Source organism: Oncorhynchus nerka, linkage group LG28 (assembly GCF_034236695.1).
Source record: "Oncorhynchus nerka isolate Pitt River linkage group LG28, Oner_Uvic_2.0, whole genome shotgun sequence".
Taxonomy (NCBI): domain Eukaryota; kingdom Metazoa; phylum Chordata; class Actinopteri; order Salmoniformes; family Salmonidae; genus Oncorhynchus; species Oncorhynchus nerka.
This window is the reverse complement of record NC_088423.1, coordinates 38,368,939-38,393,237: the sequence shown is the minus strand read 5'-3', so window position 1 is coordinate 38,393,237 and position 24,299 is coordinate 38,368,939.

Sequence of the window (24,299 nt, the reverse complement as noted above, 5' to 3'; positions counted from 1 at the left end):
TTGCATAAAATAGACGGAGATCAGTCTTATCAATAATAGGTGACAGAATTTATTCTCGGAGCGCGCTGCCACGTTACCACGAGCAACAGTTTATATACAATAAACATGACGTAATTTCATTGCTTCTGGAATGAATCCCCTCCTCCCGACCTAGAATTAAGTGAGTTTAAAAGTTAATTCCAACTCACTAACACACTCACAGATCACACAACATAACTGAATTAACTCTTAACCCCTCACCATTATCGATCACCACTTAGCTGACAGTTCCAATTAACAGAAAACCTAGGAATGCACTCACTGCCTTATCTAAAACATCCCAGAGCTCAGTTATGTCGGTTCAACCATAGGTTAACGACCCTATCTGCTTACTTAACCCACTCCTCTCCAGACTAGTTTGGAATGGTGTTCGTTATATTTAATTACTCCTTGTTTATGCCACATAATCCCTTCTTATGAACTCATATTGTTAATCAGATATAATAAAACAGAGTATAAGTTTACTTAGTTACAGTTCTATTTAAAGTGAGGACAACAGCACCAGGTGATATGAGCAATGGAGAGAGATGTGAAAGGGAGCGGAGTTTCAGCCATGCTCTATCCAATTGTAGCAATAGGATCAAGTTACAACCTACACATTTCTTGACAGATACTGTAGCCGAATTTGCCAACTGAGTTGTTTCGAATTTGGTCCTGGCAGCTGAATTGTTTCGAGATGAGCTGAAATTGTTTTGTTTTTTCCTGATTATGGAAAATGACTAGAAATACTAGTTTCATAAACATCCGTGATCACAAATCATGATTTGACTCAATTGCATTTTTTATTTAACCTTTGTTTAACCTCTAGTGACTCCCCATCCCGCATGAAGGAGCGTAATCATCGACTGACACTAATTAACATAAGGCAACGGACATAAATATTCCTAGAAAATATTCCTATTCATGAAAATCCCAAGTGAAATATATTGAGACACAGCTTAGCCTTTTGTTAATCACCCTGTCATCTAAGATTTTCAAAACGTGCCTTACAGCCAAAGCTAGACAAGCATTTGTGTAGGTTTATCGATAGCCTAGCATAGCATTTTGTCCAGCTAGCAGCAGGTAACTTGGTCACGGAAATCAGAAAAGCAATCAAATTAAATTGTTTACCTTTGATGAGCTTCGGATGTTTTCACTCACGAGACTCCCAGTTTGATAGCCAACATTTGCACAAAAGTACAAAAACGGCACAATAAACTAAACACACGGGTCAAACAACATACCTGGCGCAAACCAGCCTGATGCGAACCACAGGTAACAAACAAACAATTCCACACACAGACATGGGGGGAACAGAGGGTAATATACATTTAGTCAGATGAGGGAACGTGAACCAGGTGTGCGGAAAACCAAGACAAAACAAATGGAAAATGAAAGGTGGAGCGGCGATGGCTAGAAGACCGGTGACGTCGACCGCCGAAAGCTGTCCGAACAAGGAGAGGGACCGACTTCAGTGGAAGTCGTGACATTTAGAAACCTATTATATTCTTACTTACAATAAAAGGGACTCGAAAATGACACAAATCACTTACCATTCATTTCTATTCGGCCCAAAATAATCTGAAACCCAAACAAAATGAACTGCCTATGCATCCAAACAAGTTTGTAGAGTCCCTATCTTGATACAGTCATTGCATTCTAGGAATATGGGACAAAATACAACATATCTGACTACTTTATTTATAATAATCTTTAAGAGTGTCAATAATTGTGGATTTGGATATTTCAGACACAACCATTGCTGACAGGTGTATAAAATCGAGCACGCCGCCATGCAATCTCCATAGACAAAACATTCAAATGGCCTTACTGAAGAGTTCAGTGACTTTCAACATGGCACCGTCATAGGATGCCACCTTTCCAACAAGTCAGTTCGTAAAATTTCTGCCCTGCTAGAGCGGTCAACTGTAAGTGCTGTTATTGTGAAGTGGAAACGTCTCGGAACAACAACGGCATGAAGTGGTAGGCCACACAAGCTCACAGAACGGGACCGCCGAATGCTGAAGCGTGTATAAATCGTCTGTTACAACACTCACTACTGAGTTCCAAACTGCCTCTGGAAGCAAAGTCTGCACAAGAACTGTTCGTTGAGAGCTATATGAAATAGTTTTCCATGGCCGAACAGCCGCACACAAGCCTAAATTCACCATGCGCAATGCCAAATGTCGACGAGTGGTGTAATGCTCGCCGCCATTGGACTCTGGAGCAGTGGAAACACTTTCTCTGGAGTGATGAATTACGATTCACCATCTGGCAGTCCAACGGACAAATCTGGGTTTGACGGATGCCAGAGAAAGCTCCCTGCCCTTATGCATAGTGTCAACTGTAAAGTCTGGTGGAGGAGGAATAATGGTCTGGGGCTGTCCTTAGTTCCAGTAAAGGGAAATCTTAACGCTACAGCATACAATTACATTCTAGACAATTCTGTGTCTCCAACTTTGTGGCAACAGTTTAGGGAAGTCCCTTTCCTGTTTCAGCATGACAATGCCCCCATGCACAGAGCGAGGTCTATACAGACATGGTTTTTCGAGACCAGTGTGGGAGAACTTGACTGGCCTGCACAGAGTCCTGACCTCAACCCCTTTGATCATCGTTGGGATGAATTAGAATGCCGACTGCGAGCCAGGCATAATCTCCAAACCTCACAAATGCTCTTGTGGCTGAATGGAAGTAAGTCCCCGCAGCAATGTTCCAACATCTAGTGTAAAGCCTTCCCAGAAGAGTGGAGGCTGTTATAGCAGCAAAGGGGGGACCAACTCCATATTAATGCCCATGATATTGGAATGTGATGTTCAACGAACTTTTGGTCATGTAGTTATAGCTCAATATTTGATTTATTTATTTTATACAGTCATTACTGCTCATCTTTATCAATGATGTCAATCATTTCAGATCCCACTGTAAATGTGCAAAAAAAACAACAGCAACTGAAATGTGTTTGATGGGTAAAATGGCTTCAGTTATTCAAAGTGCCATAGTTTGGTCATTGTCTTCTGACAGATGGCATCATTATAATGTGACAGTGTTGCCAGGAATCATATGTTTAAGCAATCATAAAACTAATCTTTAAAAATAACTTCTGACAATTACTGCACTCTCCCATGACTCGCTATGGAATACCTACAAACGTACTGGCTACTATGGCAAACCATGCTCGATCCGCTGAGAAAATATATTATACTTTGTAGCTTACTAGTAGCTTGTTTGAATGACTATTTCGTTAGCTAGTTTGCCAGCTTGCTGATCAAGTTGTACTGCACCAAAGTTATGGGTCTAAGGGACTGTCCTCAGAATTCTGCGTGTCTCTGATTCTGAGAGCTGGCACTGGTGTGGTTCGCTACTTTGTAACATTTGGCCAACGTGATAACGCCATAGCTAGAGCAGGGTGCTGCTAATTAAAATCACGGCAGAACAGCCTTCTCATGGTAACTCATTAATGGAGGTCGTTTTTATTCAACATTGAATGTGTAAACCGGCTTTCTTAGCATCCATTTTTGTTTCAAATGGATTTGAGACTGGCTCAGCTACCATCACATAATAGCCTAATCCTGATTCCATGTATCTCCAATAAGTGTTCTGCACTTGAAATGCTCATTCTGCAATTCATGTTCCCATACTTTTCTCACTCTTTTATACCCAATTTATTAAGAACATGTCCATCCAATGCCTTTATCCTGAACTGGCTGAAAACAGTACATAATAAATATACTTGACATGTGCTTTGATGAAATGCAGCACCTTTGCAAGAGTAAATATTCAGGATTGCGTTTTTGCAGGGCTGGAATGCTGAAGGCAATTTGTCAATGGCTTCACGACTACATTTCTCTGACGATGGTGTTTGGTTGAAAGTCAAATGTACTGTATGTACATAACATTTGCATAAAGGAAGGGACCAGGAAGTCTGGTCCAAATGCAGACACAGTGGACAGAAAACAGACACATTTTAATACCATGTGTAGACACATTTCTGGAAATGTGGGCACAATCAGAATGTAGACAAGATCAGGACAAAGAACCCATGTTAGCACCAGGTATAAACAGGGCTTGAGTTTCACTCTGGTTATGTATTGTAGCGATCCTCACTAGCGGATTAACCCAATTGGCGTGATGAATAGGTTGTTTGCCATTCACGCCAGTGACCTGGGTTCTCTTTCCATACACCGCCGTTGGCTACAGTATGTACAGCAGGTGCAGGGACCGCTTGTTACTCTGGCTGGTAGACTAGCATCCAGTTTCTCTATAAGCCTTATAATAAAGATTTTTGGGGGGCATAGTATTGAACAATCAATCTCTCTTCTCCTCTGTTAAACTAGAAAAGGCTGTATGATTTTGATGATCAATATACTCTTAATCATGTTTTTACAGAAGTGTGAAGAAAGGTTACTAGCGTAATGATATACTGCTATAATAGAACACTTGTAGTCAAGGAAGCTAATAACATCCTCTACAAGTCCTCTGCACTTGAGGTGAACTTCAGATGTGTTCGACAAAGGAGAAGAGGCAATAACATATTGATACTACTTGTTTGATAGGTAACTTTAACTGATTCAGTCATCAGCAGTCAGCATAACAGAAAACCTCACATTTGCTTGCTTTCACTTTCTCACCTGTGCTGCATTTTCTATAAATAACATGTAGAGTGACCTATTGCTTTATCGTTAGGGTTTTAATACAGTGGAAATGTATTTTAAGATGGCCTTATGATCAACATCCTTCATGTTTTTGCCAATGCTGTGAACTTAAAGGTCATGAACAGCCAAAATCATGTTTTTCATGAAATTGTGTGATATTTGAATGAAACCAGATTAAAGTATGATGAGCAAAGTATGAAACATTACTGTTGCTTCTACATTGATAAAGTTTGATCACAAAATAACTGGTCCCCTCCCCCATGTCAAACACTTGGATTTGGGAGGCGGGATTATTAAAGGGATAGGGTGCAGCCTAGTGCTGTTGCAATTCACCTATCTTCCACATAGGGGAGAAATTATGTGTAGCACCTTTAAGTGAGAGCCAGACCCAAACATCACTCTAGCCAAGTCATGGCTTGGATACAGTAGGAGGCTTGTTCCAATGCACTGATAAACAGGAAACAGAAGCCATGTTCTGTGATTTTAGAGTTTATGTCTGACCTAGATGAGGTAAAGGAAACTGTGTATGTGCAGTAGCTAGGGTTCAGGCTTGATAATGTGTTGGATGGGGGAACAGACAACAACATGTAAAGAGAACAAAATGAAAGGATAGATGTTGTGCTGGGTAGGTATATAAATAATAAGGCTAGTCGAGACACTGTAGAGGGGCAAGGAACAGTTCAAGACCAATACAATGCAGAAAATACAAAATGTTGCAGTGTGCTGAATAAACAACCCCAGATTAGTATTTGAGCAGAGAACATAACAATGGCATGAGGCACATTTATTTTTCCAGTTCCACAGAGACTGTAACCACATTATGTTTAACATTTTACATATAAATACAACAGGCTTTAGTACTGTCACAGGGGCACAGCCCAATGTATGGGGATCAATAAATTGTATGCAAATACCTGTGTTCAGCAGTGAGTGTTCTTTCACAACACATATTTACAGTGTGTCTGCATTGCAGTATTTCCTAAGTTCAGTGGGTAGAATTGATTTGAGTGTTCAGCACATGTGACAAAATAAGGGGCCAGAACAGGCACTTTGAAGTCAGCGATTCTGCCCAATGTAGATTTAACATTGATGTTATATGCCACATAAAGAATTGTACAATGTCCAACATAGCCTTACACGTACTGTGTACTGTTACTCTGAGATATGACAACCCTGAACCGTTGAGACCTAGTGCTTCAGCTCAGGCATATTGAACAGATCTGAAGCTAAGACTCTACAGGCTACAGGGGTCAGTACAGGAATGATGAGTGACATAGGCACTCACCCAGCTGTCGGACTTTCCCACAGCACTCTATGTGTTCATTATGCGGCCCGTCCAAATCACTTAAGGGAGCCAACCCTATCGATCCATCTCCTTTGCCTAACCACCCACAGGTAGGGATTTCATTACTAAGACAGTCCCACTGCTCATGCATCACACTTACTGCACCAATCAGGAATAAATGACCCCAGGCCCTCACTGAATTCCTAAATGTTAGATCAAAAAATGCTATCAGTCCTTCTCATATTCGTTGAGGATAGAGGGGGTTTTGTTGGACATAACAAAGAAAGAAACATAGAAGAAACCCACTGATGTACAATCTACACGTGTTTGGTGAGGTCACATCGGACTTACGTAACTAATCATTGCAGGTTATGGCAACAATCTTTAGTTGTAAAATGATGTAGCAAATCCATGAATGTGGGTCTGTTTCTGTTGCGCCTGTGTGGAGGGATGAACCATTTCCCTGATGAAGGCTCTTTCTGCCAGTGGATTAAAAAAGGTGCCACTCATCACCAGTACTCAATTCCAATTCAGAGCAGTAGCATGTCTGAAAACAGTGTTCATTTCTTCATTGGAGGTGTGAGATGAGGGCTATCGATCCAAGAGGGGTGTGCTCTGCTATCAGTGTCAATGTACAGCAGGGAGAGGGCATCACGGAGAGGAGATAGCAGAGGAACAGTCGTATGTGGTAAGGTGAGCACACAGGCAAGAGAAATGCACAAACATTCCACACATGCGCACACACACAACATAGAAACATATAGAAACCAACACAAAACCTGGCTGTGATTTCAATACCACACAGGGGATTGAATTACTTGAGTCCAAAAGGAGGAGTGTATCTTGTACCTTCATTTAATTAGGCAAGCCAGTTAAGAACAAATTCTTATTTACAATGAAGGCCTACAAGGGAACAGTGGGTTAACTGCCTTGTTCAGGGGCAGAACAACAGGTTTTTACCTTGTCAACTCGGGGATTCGATCAAGCAACCTTTCAGTTACTGGTATTATGCTCTAACCACTAGGCTACCTGCCACCCCTTGCCACACTGTCAAGCTTGTTACAGTTACCCTCAGTTCCTCAAAGGCTAAATAAATATCTATTTATAGGCAAAGCGATTTCAGAATTTCCCAATTTCTATAGTCCCGGGCTGCTCCCAAAATTTGGGCACAAAAATGCCAATCTCATTGGGGTTTGTATCAGGCATAAAACATGACTCCAATAAAAAAGAAGGGCAAGTGAACATATCAAATACAAATGAGAAAATTTGATGAATTAATTTGGTGGTTATGAGTGTACGTAGGCTCTCCGTCGATCAGACACAGTCGGGGACAAGATGGAGCCATATCATGGTCTAAAATGAACCTGCGACTTGGGGTTAATAGACTTTCAAACTCAGAAAATGGCAATCTAGTATTCTATTACTAACGTGTCCTCCTTTTCCAACACAGTTTGTTGGAAGAAGTACAGAGTAGTTGCCAAAGGAAGAGCGCTTAATGTTTGACTTTTAATTTTACCAAAATAAATATATATCTGTAAGCTACTCTTATGGAAATGTAATTGTAGGTCTTAAAGGGGAATGGAAACACTTTAGCAAGTAAAGCTAAGCAAATAGATGTGAATCCAGTAATACAAAATGTGCATTTAACATTGAAACAAATCCATTTTTAACAACGTTTATTAGAAGTATGGGTAGTGCCATCTTGAATTGCCATAGTAATAACTGATGCGTCATTGATAGAATTAAGCAAATTGTGCATTTCGAGACTCGAAATTGAGCTCCGGTGTATTCTTTTTCCATTGATGAGACATTTCAACAACTTGACTGGAGTCCAACTGTGGTAAATTCAATTGATTTGACATGATTTGGAAAGGCACACACCTGTCTATATAAGGTCCCACAGTTGACAGTGCATGTCAGAGCCACGAGGTCGAAGGAATTGTCCGTAGAGCTCAGAGACAGGACTGTGTTGAGGCACAGATCTGGGGAAGGGTACCAAAACATTTCTGCAGCATTTGAAGGTCCCCAAGAACACAATGGCTCCCATCATTCTTAAATGGAAGAAGTTTGGAACTTGTAGCGTCATACCCAAGAAGACTCGAGGCTGTAATCGCTGCCAAAGGTGCTTCAACAAAGTACTGAGTAAAGGGTCTGAATACTTTTTAAATGTTTAATTAATTTTGCAAATGTTTCTAAAACCCTGTTTTTGCTTTGTCATTATGGGGTATTGTGTGTAAATTGATAAGGTAATAACAATTTAATCAATTTCAGAATAAGGCTGTAATGTAACAAAATGGGGAAAAAAGTCAAGAGGTCTGAAAACTTTCCGAATGCACTGTATAAGTAGTTTATCAGTAATAATATCAAGACACCATGCACTTTAAATCTCTTTAATATCATTTGAAACATAGGGGCTAATATTTTCCACTCTGTGATGGCTGCTTGTTATCAGGAGGCCAGTCATGGGTTGATTAGTAATTACATAATTGCTGATTCTGAGGAGCTCTTGTTAATTTCCAAATGCAATCATCATTACAGAGATAATAACTACCTGTACAGAAATATGTTATGCAGAGAAAGAAGCATAATGGACTGATATTGAACAGAAGCGTGAGATTCATATGTGACCGACCGACATTTCCAAGTTTAAAATGATAAACATTCAACATTGGCTGTCAATGAAGCATGATTTGTGCCGCGCTCAAAACAACTTAACACGGAACTGTGAAACGTTGACTTCAGTGAGTTCAAGACAACTGGGAATTCATGAAAAAACAAGCTCCGGCTGGGAAATATGTTTTGAATGGTCATCTAACTCGAATTTGTAAGTCGGGAACTCGGGCCTCTTTCTAGAGCTACGAACTGAAGATCAATGACATCATCATGATTCAACCTTGTTTTTTTCCTAGTTCACAGTCCTTGAAAGCACCATAAATCCAAAGAATGCCAGACCTTGATGACAAAATTTTCCCACAAAGGAGTTCAAGTGAGCACAGCACACTTAGGTGAGTCAAAAAATGTATTGTATGCTGCTGCATAAATTGTAATATGCCAGGGTGATATGTATATTGTAGCTAAGAAAGTAATACTAAGTGAATGTTGTGTAGTAAGCTGTTAGTAACCCATGTGCCTCACCCTAATAATTTGGGCTATTTACCCCTCTTAATTTTGCCTATTGTTCTGACTTGATGGTGCACATGTAGCCTATAAACTGTTTTAGAGAAATATAATCATCCATTTTGTAAGAGCTGTCATTGCTGGCTTATATGCCCCCTTTATTTATCATACTGGTCTGACTTGGTGTGGCTACAGAACATTGTAAGAACGGCCCATGTTCTAAATTCTGCCACTGTACGTTTCAAAAGTGCTCAACAAATTGTTGTATTGAATACGTCAGTCCTAGCTCGCTCATTAATGTATTAATCGAAATTACGGATTGCCTTTTATCCGTTTGACGTCCCCTTATGCCATTGTATGTACATCTTAATTCTCATTAGAAACCACATTTGTTTAAGCAAGTGAGCCATATCATGTTTCTTTAAAAGGTAGTAAATGAGACTGAATGCCAGACAAGGCTCTGCTGATAGCCAGGTGTAGCAGTGGTAAGATGTTGGGACAAATTAATTTAGGCCCTAACAGTTTGTGGGCACAGTTTGTCCCCATTATAGTGCAATTAATGTATTGTTTAGTGTTGTGTTGTGTAATGGCTTTGGTGGCATGCAATTATATTTTTTTCCCCAAAGAGATTTACATACTAAAATCACCACTGCACGTAATGTTAGCCAGCAAGCCAGTCTGCGAGCCCGCCAGCCAAAGTTAGCTAATTACCTAACAGTACGCTTTAACTTGAAATGAAAAGGACTTTCTGTTAAACTTTTTAGTGAAAGTGAGCAGTATTCGGATGAATGACATGCCCAAAGTAAACTGCCTGTTACTCAGACCCAGAAGCTAGGATAAGCATATACTTGGTAGCATTGGATAGAAAACACTCTGAAGTTTCTAAAACTGTTAAACTAATGTCTGTGAGTATAACATAACTGATATGGCAGGCGAACACCCGAGGAAAATCCATCCAGGAAGTGGGATTTTATTTATGTGAGTGGTTTTCCATTGAATGCCTATTGACTATGTAATGGGTTCGGGCCCAGACTGCAGTTCCTATGGTTTCCACTAGATGTCAACAGTCTTTAGACATGGTTTCAGGCTTGTTTTCTGAAAAATGAAGAGGAATGAGACCTTTTGGTCAGGGGACTATGGAATCATGCAGTACTGGTTTACGCACGTGACTGTATGCGCGCCCTTTGTTCTTTTTCCTTTCTGTTGAATACGCTACTGTTCGGTTGAAATATTATTGATTATTTCAATAATTGACACCCTGAGGATTAGTTATGAACATGAACATCGTTTCACATGTTTCGATAAGCTTTACCGGTACTATTAGGATGTATTCGTCTGCATGTTTTGACCATCTTTGAACCAGTGGATTACTGAACAAAACGCGCCAAACAAACTGAGTTTTTGGGATATAAAGGACCCTTGTGATTGCAACCAGATGAAAATCTTCAAAGGTAAGTGATTTATTTTATTACTATTTCTGACTTTCGTGACTCCTATTTTTTTTAAAGCCACGTTAGAAAGGATCAGTACAAATGCTGACTAGTTCATGTTATAGACAGAAGAGAGCTACATGGCAGACCAATCTGATTTCTTGGCATGTTCAGCCCAGCCATTATCTCAGCCAATCACAGCTAGGGGGAAGGTTCTTCCCTTTTTCCATGGCTAAACCAACTAGGCTCATAATTTAACAATTGTATTTGTATTTTCAGATGGCATACAAGTTAGTTATTAAGGCGCATGACAGTTCACATGTTCCAGAAGGCATTTCTGCCAAAAAACGCATTTTGATTTGAAAAAAAAGTTCTGTGAAGTACGCCTCATTTCCTAAAACTAGTCACATGTTAGAATTTTGGCAGAGGTCACTGTCAGATATCAAAGATGTTGATGTGTTTGACATCACTCAGGTCCCTATTCAATCTTATAATGATTAACTTCTTATGGCTGCAGGGGCAGTATTGAGTAGCTTGGATGAAAGGTGCCCAGAGGTGCCCAGAGTAAACGGCCAGCTCCTCAATCTCAGTTGCTAATATATGCATATTATTATTAGTATTGGATTGAAAACACTGAAGTTTCAAAAACTGTTTTAATTATGTCTGTGAGTATAACAGAACTCATATGGCAGGCAAAAACCTTAGAAGAAACCAAAACAGAAAGTGAGAGATCTGAGGTTGGTATATTTTCAACCCAGGCCCTATTGAATTCACATTGGGATATGAAGGAGGTTGCACTTCATAGGGCTTCCAGTAGATGTCAACCATCTTTAAAAACTTGAATAAGGCTTCTGCTGTGTTGTGGGACTGAAAAAGAGCTGAATAAGTCAGCTTACTGGCAGAGAGCCATTTCCTGGTCACGCGCAGTCCACATCAAATCAAATCAAATGTATTTATATAGCCCTTCGTACATCAGCTGATATCTCAAAGTGCTGTACAGAAACCCAGCCTAAAACCCCAAACAGCAAGCAATGCAGGTGTAGAAGCACGGTGGCTAGGAAAAACTCCCTAGAAAGGCCAAAACCTAGGAAGAAACCTAGAGAGGAACCAGGCTATGTGGGGTGGCCAGTCCTCTTCTGGCTGTGCCGGGTGGAGATTATAACAGAACATGGCCAAGATGTTCAAATGTTCATAAATGACCAGCATGGTCGAATAATAATAAGGCAGAACAGTTGAAACTGGAGCAGCAGCACAGTCAGGTGGAAGTTGAAACTGGAGCAGCAGCATGGCCAGGTGGACTGGGGACAGCAAGGAGTCATTATGTCAGGTAGTCCTGGGGCATGGTCCTAGGGCTCAGGTCAGTTGAAACTGGAACAGCAGCATGGCCAGGTGGACTGGGGACAGCAAGGAGTCATCATGTCAGGTAGTCCTGGGGCATGGTCCTAGGGCTCAGGTCCTCCGAGAGAGAGAAAGAAAGAGAGAAGGAGAGAATTAGAGAACGCACACTTAGCTTCACACAGGACACCGAATAGGACAGGAGAAGTACTCCAGATATAACAAACTGACCCCAGCCCCCCGACACATAAACTACTGCAGCATAAATACTGGAGGCTGAGACAGGAGGGGTCAGGAGACACTGTGGCCCCATCCGAGGACACCCCCGGACAGGGCCAAACAGGAAGGATATAACCCCACCCACTTTGCCAAAGCACAGCCCCCACACCACTAGAGGGATATCTTCAACCACCAACTTACCATCCTGAGACAAGGCTGAGTATAGCCCACAAAGATCTCCGCCACGGCACAACCCAAGGGGGGCCAACCCAGACAGGATGGCCACAACAGTGAATCAACCCACTCAGGTGACGCACCCCCTCCAGGGACGGCATGAGAGAGCCCCAGTAAGCCAGTGACTCAGCCCTTGTAATAGGGTTAGAGGCAGAGAATCCCAGTGGAAAGAGGGGAACCGGCCAGGCAGAGACAGCAAGGGCGGTTCGTTGCTCCAGAGCCTTTCCGTTCACCTTCCCACTCCTGGGCCAGACTACACTCAATCATATGACCCACTGAAGAGATGAGTCTTCAGTAAAGACTTAAAGGTTGAGACCGAGTTTGCGTCTCTGACATGAGTAGGCAGACCGTTCCATAAAAATGGAGCTCTATAGGAGAAAGCCCTGCCTCCAGCTGTTTGCTTAGAAATTCTAGGGACAATTAGGAGGCCTGCATCTTGTGACCGTAGCGTACGTGTAGGTATGTACGGCAGGACCAAATCAGAGAGATAGGTAGGAGCAAGCCCATGTAATGCTTTGTAGGTTAGCAGTAAAACCTTGAAATCAGTCCTTGCTTTGAAAGGAAGCCAGTGTAGAGAGGCTAGCACTGGAGTAATATGATCAAATTTTTTGGTTCTAGTCAGGATTCTAGCAGCCGTATTTAGCACTAACTGAAGTGATATCGACTTGCTTCTGTAGACACAAAGGAATTCTCCGGTTGGAACTTTATTGAAGAATTATGATAAAAACATCCTAATGATTGATTCTATACTTAGTTTGAAATGTTTCTTTGACCTGTAATATAACTTTTTGAAGTTTTTGTCCGATGTTTTTGTCCAAACGTTTGGATATGTGTACCTAACGCTAACAAAAGTAGCTAAATAACAGACATTGTCATTGCCAACAAAGGGTATATAACAAAGTATTGAGATAAACTTTTGTTATTGACCAAATACTTCTTTTCCACCATAATTTGCAAATAAATTCATTAAAAATCCTACAATGTCATTTTCTGGATTTTTCCCCTCATTTTGTCTGTCATAGTTGAAGTGTACCTATGATGAAAATTACAGGCCTCTCTCATCTTTTTAAGTGGGAGAACATGCACAATTGGTGGCTGACTAAATAATTTTTTGCCCCACTGTATATACCCTTTGTTGGCAATGACAGAGGTCAAATGTTTTCTGTAAGTCTTCAAAAGGTTTTCACACACTGTTGCTGGTATTTTGGCCCATTCCTCCATGCAGATCTCCTCTAGAGCAGTGATATTTTGGGGCTGTTGCTGGGCAACACGGACTTTCAACTCCCTCCAAAGATTTTCTATGGGGTTGAGATCTGGAGACTGGCTAGGCCACTCCAGGACCTTGAAATACTTCTTACGAAGTCACTCCTTCGTTGCCCGGGCGGTGTATTTTGGGATCATTGTCATGCTGAAAGACCCAGCCACGTTTCATCTTCAATGCCCTTGCTGATGGAAGGAGGTTTTCACTCAAAATCTCACAATACATGGTCCCGTTCATTCTTTCCTTTCGACGGATCAGTCGTCCTGGTCCCTTTGCAGAAAAACAGCCCCAAAGCATGATGTTTCCCTGGACAAGGCCAATCAAACAGGATTTAACACCACATCATCAGAACACCAACTTACTACCCTGAGACAAGGTGGAGTATAGCCCACAAAGATCTCCCCCACCACACGAGCCCATGGGTATGCATAACCAGATAGGAAGATCACATCAGTGACTCAAATCACTCAAGTCTAGTATAGCGAAAAAAGCCTGGAACGACATGATGCACGAAGAGATAGATAGAAGCAATTCCATGTAATGCTTTGTAGGTTAGCAGTAAAACTTTGAAATCAGCCCTAGCCTTAACACGAACCAATGGAGTAATATGATCATATGTTTTGGTTCTAGCTGCCATGATCTGGGGCGGTGTGTCACACCATCATCAGACTGTGCTTGTTGTCATTGCAGGCAATCTCAATGCTGTGCGTTACAGGGAAGACATCCTCCTCCCTCATGTGGTACCCTTCCTGCAGGCTCATCCTGACATGACCCTCAAGAATGACAATGCCACCAGCAATACTGCTTGTTCTGTGAATGATTTCCTGCAAGACAGGAATGTCAGTGTTCTGCCATGGCCAGCGAAGAGCCCGGATCTCAATCACATTGAGCACGTCTGGGACCTGTTGGATCAGAGGGTGAAGGCTAGGATCATTCCCCCCAGAAATGTCCAGGAACTTTCAGGTGCCTTGGTGGAAGAGTGGGGTAATATCTCACAGCAAGAACTGTCAAATCTGGTGCAGTCCATGAGGAGGAGATGCACTGCAGTACTTAGTATCTGGTGGGGCCCCAGCTGCATTGACTGTTACTTTTTTTTCTCCCTCCCCCTTTGTTCAGGGACACATTATTCAATTTATGTTAGTCACGTCTGTGGAACTTGTTCAGTTTATGTCTGTTGTTGAATCTTATGTTCAAATAAATATTTAAGTTTGCTGAAAATAAACGCAGTTGACAGTGAGACGACGTTTCTTTTTTTTCTGAGTTTAGCATCTCTGATTTGTACGAGATTTAAAAGTAAAACATTTACGGTCATCCACTTGCTTTTGTCTGAAACACAGGCTTCCAGGGTAGGCAATTTGGGGCTTCACCATGTATCATCGAAATGTCGTCTGCATAGCAGTGAATGTTGACATTGACATTGTGTTTCCTCATTACATAACAAAGATTTCGCATATATATTGGAAACAATAGTGGTCCTAAAACGAAACCTTGAGGAACACCGAAACACACCATACATTTTTGGGAGGACAAACCATCCACAGAGACGAACTGATAGCTTTCCGACAAATAGCATCTAAACCATGCAAATATTTTCCGTGTGAACCAATTATGGTTTCCAATCTCTCCAAAAGAATGTGGTGATCTTTGGTGTCATCTAGAGATACTAAGTTCTAGGAGTATGAGGTCAGATGCAGAGCCTTAGACTGACACCATTTCAAGGTGATTTGCTACCTTTACGAGTACAATCTCTGTACTATGATGGAGTCTTAAAACAGACTGGAGCATTTCATATACATTATTTGTCTTCAGGAAGGCAGTGAATTGCTGAGCAACAGCTATTTCGATATAGGCCGATTAGTTTTTAAAATGTTCCGGATCAAGGTTTGGCTTTTTCAGGAGAGGCTTTATTACTGTCAGTTTGGTGCACATCTGGAGGACAGGGAGCCGTTTTTTTATGTTTAACACAGGATGGCAAAGCACAGGAAGTATCTCTTCCAGTAGTTTAGTTGGAATAAGATCCAGTAGACAGCTGGAAAGTTGAGGCCATGCCTATTTTCGTGAATGTGTCGAGAAATACAGGGTTTCCATTTGTCTGAGGTCCTGACGGTTCTGTGCAGACTCAGGACAACTGAGTTTTGGAGAAATACGCATATTCAAAATGGAGTCACATTTTTTTAAAAAGGAGTCCAGATAATGCCTCATTTTATGATGGTTTGTCACTGTGTTAATGTATCATGACCACTTACGAGACATTCCCCTGGGTTCGAAAAATTGTACTTGCAATATGACATCGCACTTACTGAGTACATTTAATCAGTAAAACAATATTTAAAGTTTTGTAAAAAGTTAACAGATATGGATACAACTCCAACATGCCTTTAGGGCATGACATATCTCTCCATAACATGGAAATACTATTACCAGTTTCGACTTAATGTCTCAAAGACCAACACAATCAATTCAAATCTAGTTCCATAGCGATTTCTATCTTAAGAACAGCCTAAGTCAAAAGTAGTAAGGAAGATATCCATATCTATCTTCCACCCTTGACCCTCCAGCCTCAGTTAGCAGTGACTGACCCTTACCCTACAGGAGGATGATCTAAGGTCTATAATGACAGTCACTCAGGGGTTAGGGTTGAAAGGACTTCCATACCCAGGCTATAGTGATGTTTGAAGCTCACTTGCATCCTGTCTTTTTCTCTCTCACATCCCAGTCCATTGCTTTCTCTTCTGCTCTCTAGCTTCCCTTCCCATTTCTCTCCCTTTTTCTCTCTTGCTCACTTCCACACACGCACACACACACATACACTCTCTCTCTCCAGGCATGATGAGACACTTTCAATGTGCCTCTTCTGTACCTGTACAAGGCTCTTGTCTATGAGATAATTCTATAGCTATAAAGATCCCCAATGTGAGAAAGTTGCTGGTCAACTCCATTTTTTTCTCCACAAAAACTGCTTGGTAGATTGATATGATTGGGCAGGATCATACCATAACATTACAAAGGGTAGGAGGCAGATGAGTGTTACACAGGATTTATCGAACAGAAAGGCATTACAGATCAAATATGTAAATGTAAAAAAAAATGTCAAATTAACTTTCTAAAGCAATAATAATGTTGGGTTTCTTTAGGGAGATTGAGCTACATATTCTGATGACACTGGCTTTAAATGTTACTATCTTCCTAGCCGTGATGCAACCCGTGATAAGACTATGCAATTAATATGAACAGTATATGAAACTGTTCATCTGACTCCAAATAGAGGATTTAGCAATGTGCAAGCAGGGCTATTGATGAGATTAGCTAACTAAGATCAAGAAATGGTCAGGAGAAGTGAATGCAAAACACAATTCATTTTTTATAACTTTGTCAAATGAATGAATTCACGTATAAGGCATGGAGATTAAGTTACAAGGCAATATCAAGTAAAACTTTATTTGGCACATGCTCCGAATACAAGTTCAGACCTTACTGTCACGACTTCCACCGAAGGTGGTTTCTCTTCCTGTTCGGGCGGTGCTCAGCGGTTGGTGTCGCCAACTGATCCATTTTTCCTTTTCCATTTGTTTTGTCTTTGGTTCTTTCACACCTGGTTTCAATTGCTTTAATTTCTGTGTGTATAATTACCCCTGTTGCCTGCTTAGGTTTGTGCGGGATTATTTCGTTTCATGTTGCTCGTTGAGGTTGTGGCTCAGTTATTTTAATGTATATACCGATTGTGTATAGGTTTAAGGAGCGTTGTTTTTTTCCTCCTTCCGTGAGTAACTGTGTTCTCTTTTGTCGTGGGCGTTTATATGGTATTGTACCTGACATCAACGTTACTTGGACATCTCTGCTCTCCTGCGCTTGACTCCTTCACTAACCTCCTAATACAATTACGCAACACTTTCTGTGAAATGCTTACTTATAAGTCCTTAACCAACAGTGGAGTTCAAGAAGAGTTAATAAAATATTTACCAAATAGACTCAAGTATTTATTTTTATTTTTAAGTAACACAATAAGGATAACAATAACGAGGCTATATACTGGGGGTACTGGTACTGGGTCAGTGTACGGGGCTACAGGCATTGTTCATCTAGGTATACAGCTTTTACGGTTAAAACACAAAGCATGAAAAAAGAGATACCTACTGTACTAGCACGTAGCAAGACAAACAAATAGGTTCTCAAATCAAATTATATTGGTCACATGCACATAGTTAGCAGATGTTATTGTGAGTGTAGAGGAATGCTTGAGCTGCTACAGTAGTTCCGACAGCGCAGCAATATCTAACAATTCCACAACTACGTACCTAATACACACAAATCTAAGCAAAGGAGTGGATAAGAATAGATACATATAAATATATGGATGAGCAATGACCGAGTAGCATAGACAAGATGCAATAGATGGTATAAAATACAGTATATACATATGAGATGAATAATGCAAGATATGTAAACATTATTAAAGTTGCATTATTAATGTGACTAGTGATCCATTTATTAAAGTGGCTAATGATTTCAAGTTTGTATGTAGGCAGCCTCTCTGTGTTAGTGATGGCTGTTTAACAGTCTGATGTCCTTGATATTGAAGCTATTTGATGCACCTGTACTGATCTCGCATTCTGGATGGTAGCGGGATGAACAGAAAGTGGCTCGGGTGGTTGTTGTCCTTGATGATCTTTTTGGCCTCCCTGTGACATCGGGTGCTGTAGGTGTCCTGGAGGGCAGGTTGTTTGCCCCCGGTGATACGTTGTACGTTGGAGAGCGCTGTGGTTATGGGCGGTGCTGTTGCCATACTAGGCGGTGATGCAGCCCGACAGAATGCTCTCAATTGTGGATTTGTAAAAGTTTGAGGGTTTAAGGTGAAAAGACAAATTTCTTCAGCCTCCTGAGGTTGAAGAGGCAATGTTGCGCCTTCTTCACCACACTGTCTGTGTGGGTGGACGATTTCAGTTTGTCCGTGATGTGTAAGCCGAGGAGCTTAAAACGTTATACCTTCTCCACTGCTGTCCCGTCGATGTGGATATGAGGGTGCTACTTCTGCTATTTCCTGAAGTCCACAATCAACTCCTTTATTTTGTTGAAGTTGAGTTAGAGGTTGTTCTCCTGACACCACACTCCGAGTGCCCTGACTACCTCCCTATAGGTTCTTCCGAGTTGTTCTGCTGAGTTATTCGAGAAAGGAAAGAGTATCACTTTAGTATCTTACCTAGTTATTTTCTGATTCTCATTTTCGTATTTTGTAGCTTTGGCAGCCAAGTGCTCCCCACCCCTTTGCTTCAACCCTTCTAATTTAGTGTACCCTGTCCGCACAACTGAGGGTATGGAAGGGAATGCAAAATATTACATTCACAAGCACGATGAAGCCCTAATCAATCTGCAAGAAACCTTTCCAGTTGAAGGGGCAGGGACCCCTACACCGAGGAGAGGACGAAGTGGGAAAAGCGATGAGCTTATCAGCTTATCGTAAATTGAGACAATATTCTTTCCCCCTGCTCCCCAATACAATCTAAACTCTACTTTCCCCAAATAACTGTTCTTCTCTATGAAGTAACGATAGAAGTCGCCGATGCCTGGTCACTGAGTGAAAAAAAACCCATTAAGAACACCTGCTCTTCCCATGACATAGGCTGACCAGGTGAAAGCTATTATCCCTTATTGTTGTCACTTGTTAAATCCACTTCAATCAGTGTAAATGAAGGGGCGGAGACAGGTTAAATAAGGATTTTTAAGCCTTAAGAAAATTGAGACATGGATTGTGTACAGTATGTTTGCCATTCAGGGGGTGAATGGGCAAGACAACATATTTAAGTGCCTTTGAACAGGGTATTGTAGTAGGTGACAGGCACACTTATTTGTGACAAGAACTGCAGCGTTGCTGTTTTTTTCACACTCAACAGTTTCCTGTGTGTATCAAGAATGGTCCACCAACGAAAGGACATCCAACCAACTACACACAACTGTTGGAAGCATTGGAGTCAACATGGGCCAGTATTCCTCTGGAACACTTTCGACACCTTGTAGTGTCCATGGGGGTGTAAAGATGAGCACTTAACAATATGTCTCAAGCAAAATCCTTGGGTGGCGTAAAGGTTCAAACCACCATCAGATTTAGGGAGATGTAAATGGGTACATGTTGAAGATGTGCATGCTCATCCCCAGAACCTTTTCACATGTCTATTTTCAAAGGATAAAGCTAAGAACATGAACAACTTCATAGTTTAGAACACTATAACAATACGGAAGAAAATGAAACAGATTCTACAAGTACCAAGAACTAGTTAGAAAGTTGGCTGTCAGAAGTTTTACAATTTAAGATGACTTTTAATCCATCTATCTACATATTTCAAGACACGGCATATGAGGGTGTGGTGAGATACCCAATGGATTGGACCATACATTTCTCATCAACAATTTTGAAAACAAAATTACTTAACTGGAAATCAAATTATCCTCCATCGTTAAGACAGTGGAGGAATCAAATGCAATATTATTTAAATATTGAAAAATGTGGGCTACAGAGAAAAATAGAATAGTGCAATTTGAGACTATATGGCATAGTGTTACAAGCACTGGAAATGCCCAAGGTATAAGACTGATAGGGAATGTTGGCATGAGACAAACGGGATGGGTATGGATGTGGTGGGAATGTGGGTTTGAGCAGGTGTGATGTCATTGATGTTTGTTAGAATTTGTGTGTCTCTCCATTGTATTCTGTCTATGTATGTTTTCTGTTGTTTGAAAATATATATATAAAAAAACAAGACATCTGAAATATATATTTGTTTAGGCAGGTCCTAAAAAACCTTCATAAGACAACTAACATGTATTTAAAAGATAATATAATAGCATTTTTTTGGTTTAATTATGTTACTGGTCTGTGCAACCTATAAGCTACTTCGCCATGCAAATTAAATCAATAGTTTCTCTTTCCCACTCTCACTCCACTTTGTTAGGGAGCAGGTGGAGGGTCTTATATTGAGAAGATCTTTATTACGATAGCGTTAGAAAAGAATAACAATCTATAGTTTCAAAAGCATATGTCTCATGTTCATTTTTCACAACTTCTGTGGGCATTTGGAATTGCCTATACACGATTGAGCAAAGTAATATACCTACACTTGACTTAGGTAAAAATTTTGCATGCTAAATGTTTCTGATCAGTGATATTTGAGCAAATAAATAGATATGTTGAGGTAGTAGGCCTATAGCTCATTATCCCAGTGAGAGAACAATTAAAACCAAATATAGAGACGATGATTCAGTGAAAAAAAAAATAACATTGACTGATCAGACAAGTCACATGCTTTTGGTCAGGAGTAGGCCTAGCCTACTAAGCAGCTGCGAGTGAAGTAATCCACTTGTTAAGGAACATAACATGCTGGCAAAATATTCTGATCAGTGTTATGAACCAACTAGACAAGATGATCATAAGCATCTACTCACCTCAACCTAGCTATTATTTCACCTGCCTAATTGTATTTATTTGTCAAGACAAGTCCCCACACGTCTCAAAGCAGTGTGATGTCACTGTCCCAATAAAAATAGTGCTGAAATGATAATAGTTAATAAGCACACACGTCCGGCTTCTGCTTTACATTCATTATAACCATTGGATGACTGGAAGTTTCAGTAAGCATTTGAAACATGTCTTCAATTGCATTAGCCTACTTTATTCCTATATTTTCTACGTTCAATGATATTCATTCCCACAGCAATTCTTTATGAATCCATCCAGTTGTGGCTAAGAAAACAATGCATGAGTAGTGGTGGGCTATGCGAAGAGATGGGCGAAGTGACATGCATCGCAAAGTTTAGAACTGCTAGGAGGATGGTAACAGACTAGTAACAGGCGCTGCCTAGCAACCATCAAGAGCAAAGAGCATGGTGCGTGTCAATGCCGCCTCAGCAGTACGGTTACGTTCATAATAAGCCGTAGGCAGAACTTTACTGCAATCATGACTAGGTCGGTGAGTGGAAATAAAAGTACAGGCTTTGTTGCCGGTAATTCCTTTCAGATATTGTTTGAAATGTGTAAGAGAGCACATAATTGAAGGCTGAGCCTATATAATAAAGCTCACGCCCACAGGTCCAGCCTTTAATCAATTGGAGGATATGAAATCTGTCGCGTCAGAAAACATCAAAGACAGAAATAAGGAAATTCTACATCCTCTCTCAGCCACTAAGAGGTTTTTCTTCCTTTGCACCCATATGGTAGTTGAAGAGAAATACAGTGCTTCGTTTCAAAGAGAAACAGCCATATGAAACATCTATCTATATGGCATTTTGCCACTTATTTCATGTCTCGCCACCATTTCCTGAAAAGGAAAGGTGTTGGTAAGTGTGATATACAGTAGCTGTATAATAACACAGATGTTCCTCTGCATTTAAACAACCCTAGCCATGTCAATTTGATTGACACTGCACAGGAAGAAGGAACATAATGTCAGAATACCTCTGTATAATTCATTAGATGCTATCCTGATTGCGGTAGAATGTATAGAAACCTATGGCAATTAATCATACTAAAAGATAACCTAAGGCTGTTGTCTGTCAAACCTGTCATAACAATTGTTTTCATCTATTATTTGCACAACTATCAGCGATACCTCTCCATGTCCACAGTGCCTTCAGAAAAGAACGCACACCCCTCGAATGTTGGTACATTTTGTTGTGTTATAGGCTGAATTTTAAATGGATTACATTTAGATTGTGTGTCACTGATCTACACACAGTACCTATAATGTCAAAGTGGAACTATGTTTTTAGAATGAATACAAAATGAAAAGCTGAGATGCCTTGATTCAATAAGTATTCAAACCCTTTGTTATGGCATTCCTAAATAACCTCAGTGTAACGATCTGGGTGTCGTGGGTGCGAAGTCAGGCGCAGGAAACAGAGAGTTCAAGGTAGTGCTCTTTAATGCACACACGGCGAACATAGGCCACCCCACGCAACACTGGGCGCTCACAAAAAACAAATGCCCTTAACACGGGGACTAAAACAGTCCAGCAAAAACCCACGAACAGGAACAAACACGTTCAACTCAAACATGCACAAATGTTACACAAACAATCCCGCACAAAGAAACAGGCGGGCCAGCTGACTAATAAAGCTCAACTAATCACCACAATGCATAACAGGTGTAACCAATAAACAGACAAGGAGGGGGAGGAAAGAATCAGTGGCAGCTAGTAGGCTGGTGACGACGAGCGCCACCTGAACGGGAAGGGGAGCCACCTTCGGTAGGAGTCGTGACACTCAGGAGTCAAAATGTTCTTAACAAGTCTGATAATAAGTTGCATGGACTAACTTTGTGTTCAACAATGGTCTTTAACATGATTTTTTAACGACTACCCCATCTCTGTACCCCACACATATAATTGCAGTGCCTTTAGACAGTATGCATAACCTTGACTTATTCCACATTTTGTTGTGGAACCTGAATTCCAAAATGGAAAAAAATGAAATAAATTCTGAGCCATCGACACACAATAACCCATAATGAATAAGCAAAAACATGTTTTTAGACATTTTTGCAAATTTATTGAAAGTGAAATACAGAAATATCCAATTGACATAAGTATTCACCCCTGAGTCAATACTTTGTAGAAGCACCTTTGGCAGCAATTACAGCTGGTAAGAACAGGGCTCCGGGCAGCCGAGCGGAAATGGAGGAAAACTCGCCTCCCTGCGGACCTGGCATCCTTTCACTCCCTCCTCTCTACATTTTCCTCTTCTGTCTCTGCTGCTAAAGCCACTTTCTACCACTCTAAATTTCAAGCATCTGCCTCTAACCCTAGGAAGCTCTTTGCCACCTTCTCCTCCCTCCTGAATCCTCCTCCCCCTCCCCCCCTCCTCCCTCTCTGCAGATGACTTCGTCAACCAGTTTGAAAAGAAGGTCGACGACATCCGATCCTCGTTTGCTAAGTCAAACGACACCGCTGGTTCTGCTCACACTGCCCTACCCTGTGCTCTGACCTCTTTCTCCCCTCTCTCTCCAGATGAAATCTCGCGTCTTGTGACGGCCGGCCGCCCAACAACCTGCCCGCTTGACCCTATCCCCTCCTCTCTTCTCCAGACCATTTCCGGAGACCTTCTCCTTACCTCACCTCGCTCATCAACTCATCCCTGACCGCTGGCTACGTCCCTTCTGTCTTCAAGAGAGCGAGAGTTGCACCCCTTCTGAAAAAACCTACACTCGATCCCTCCGATGTCAACAACTACAGACCAGTATCCCTTCTTTCTTTTCTCTCCAAAACTCTTGAACGTGCCGTCCTTGGCCAGCTCTCCCGCTATCTCTCTCAGAATGACCTTCTTGATCCAAATCAGTCAGGTTTCAAGACTAGTCATTCAACTGAGACTGCTCTTCTCTGTATCACGGAGGCGCTCCGCACTGCTAAAGCTAACTCTCTCTCCTCTGCTCTCATCCTTCTAGACCTATCGGCTGCCTTCGATACTGTGAACCATCAGATCCTCCTCTCCACCCTCTCCGAGTTGGGCATCTCCGGCGCGGCCCACGCTTAGATTGCGTCCTACCTGACAGGTCGCTCCTACCAGGTGGCGTGGCGAGAATCCGTCTCCACACCACGTGCTCTCACCACTGGTGTCCCCAGGGCTCTGTTCTAGGCCCTCTCCTATTCTCGCTATACACCAAGTCACTTGGCTCTGTCATAACCTCACATGGTCTCTCCTATCATTGCTATGCAGACGACACACAATTAATCTTCTCCTTTCCCCCTTCTGATGACCAGGTGGCG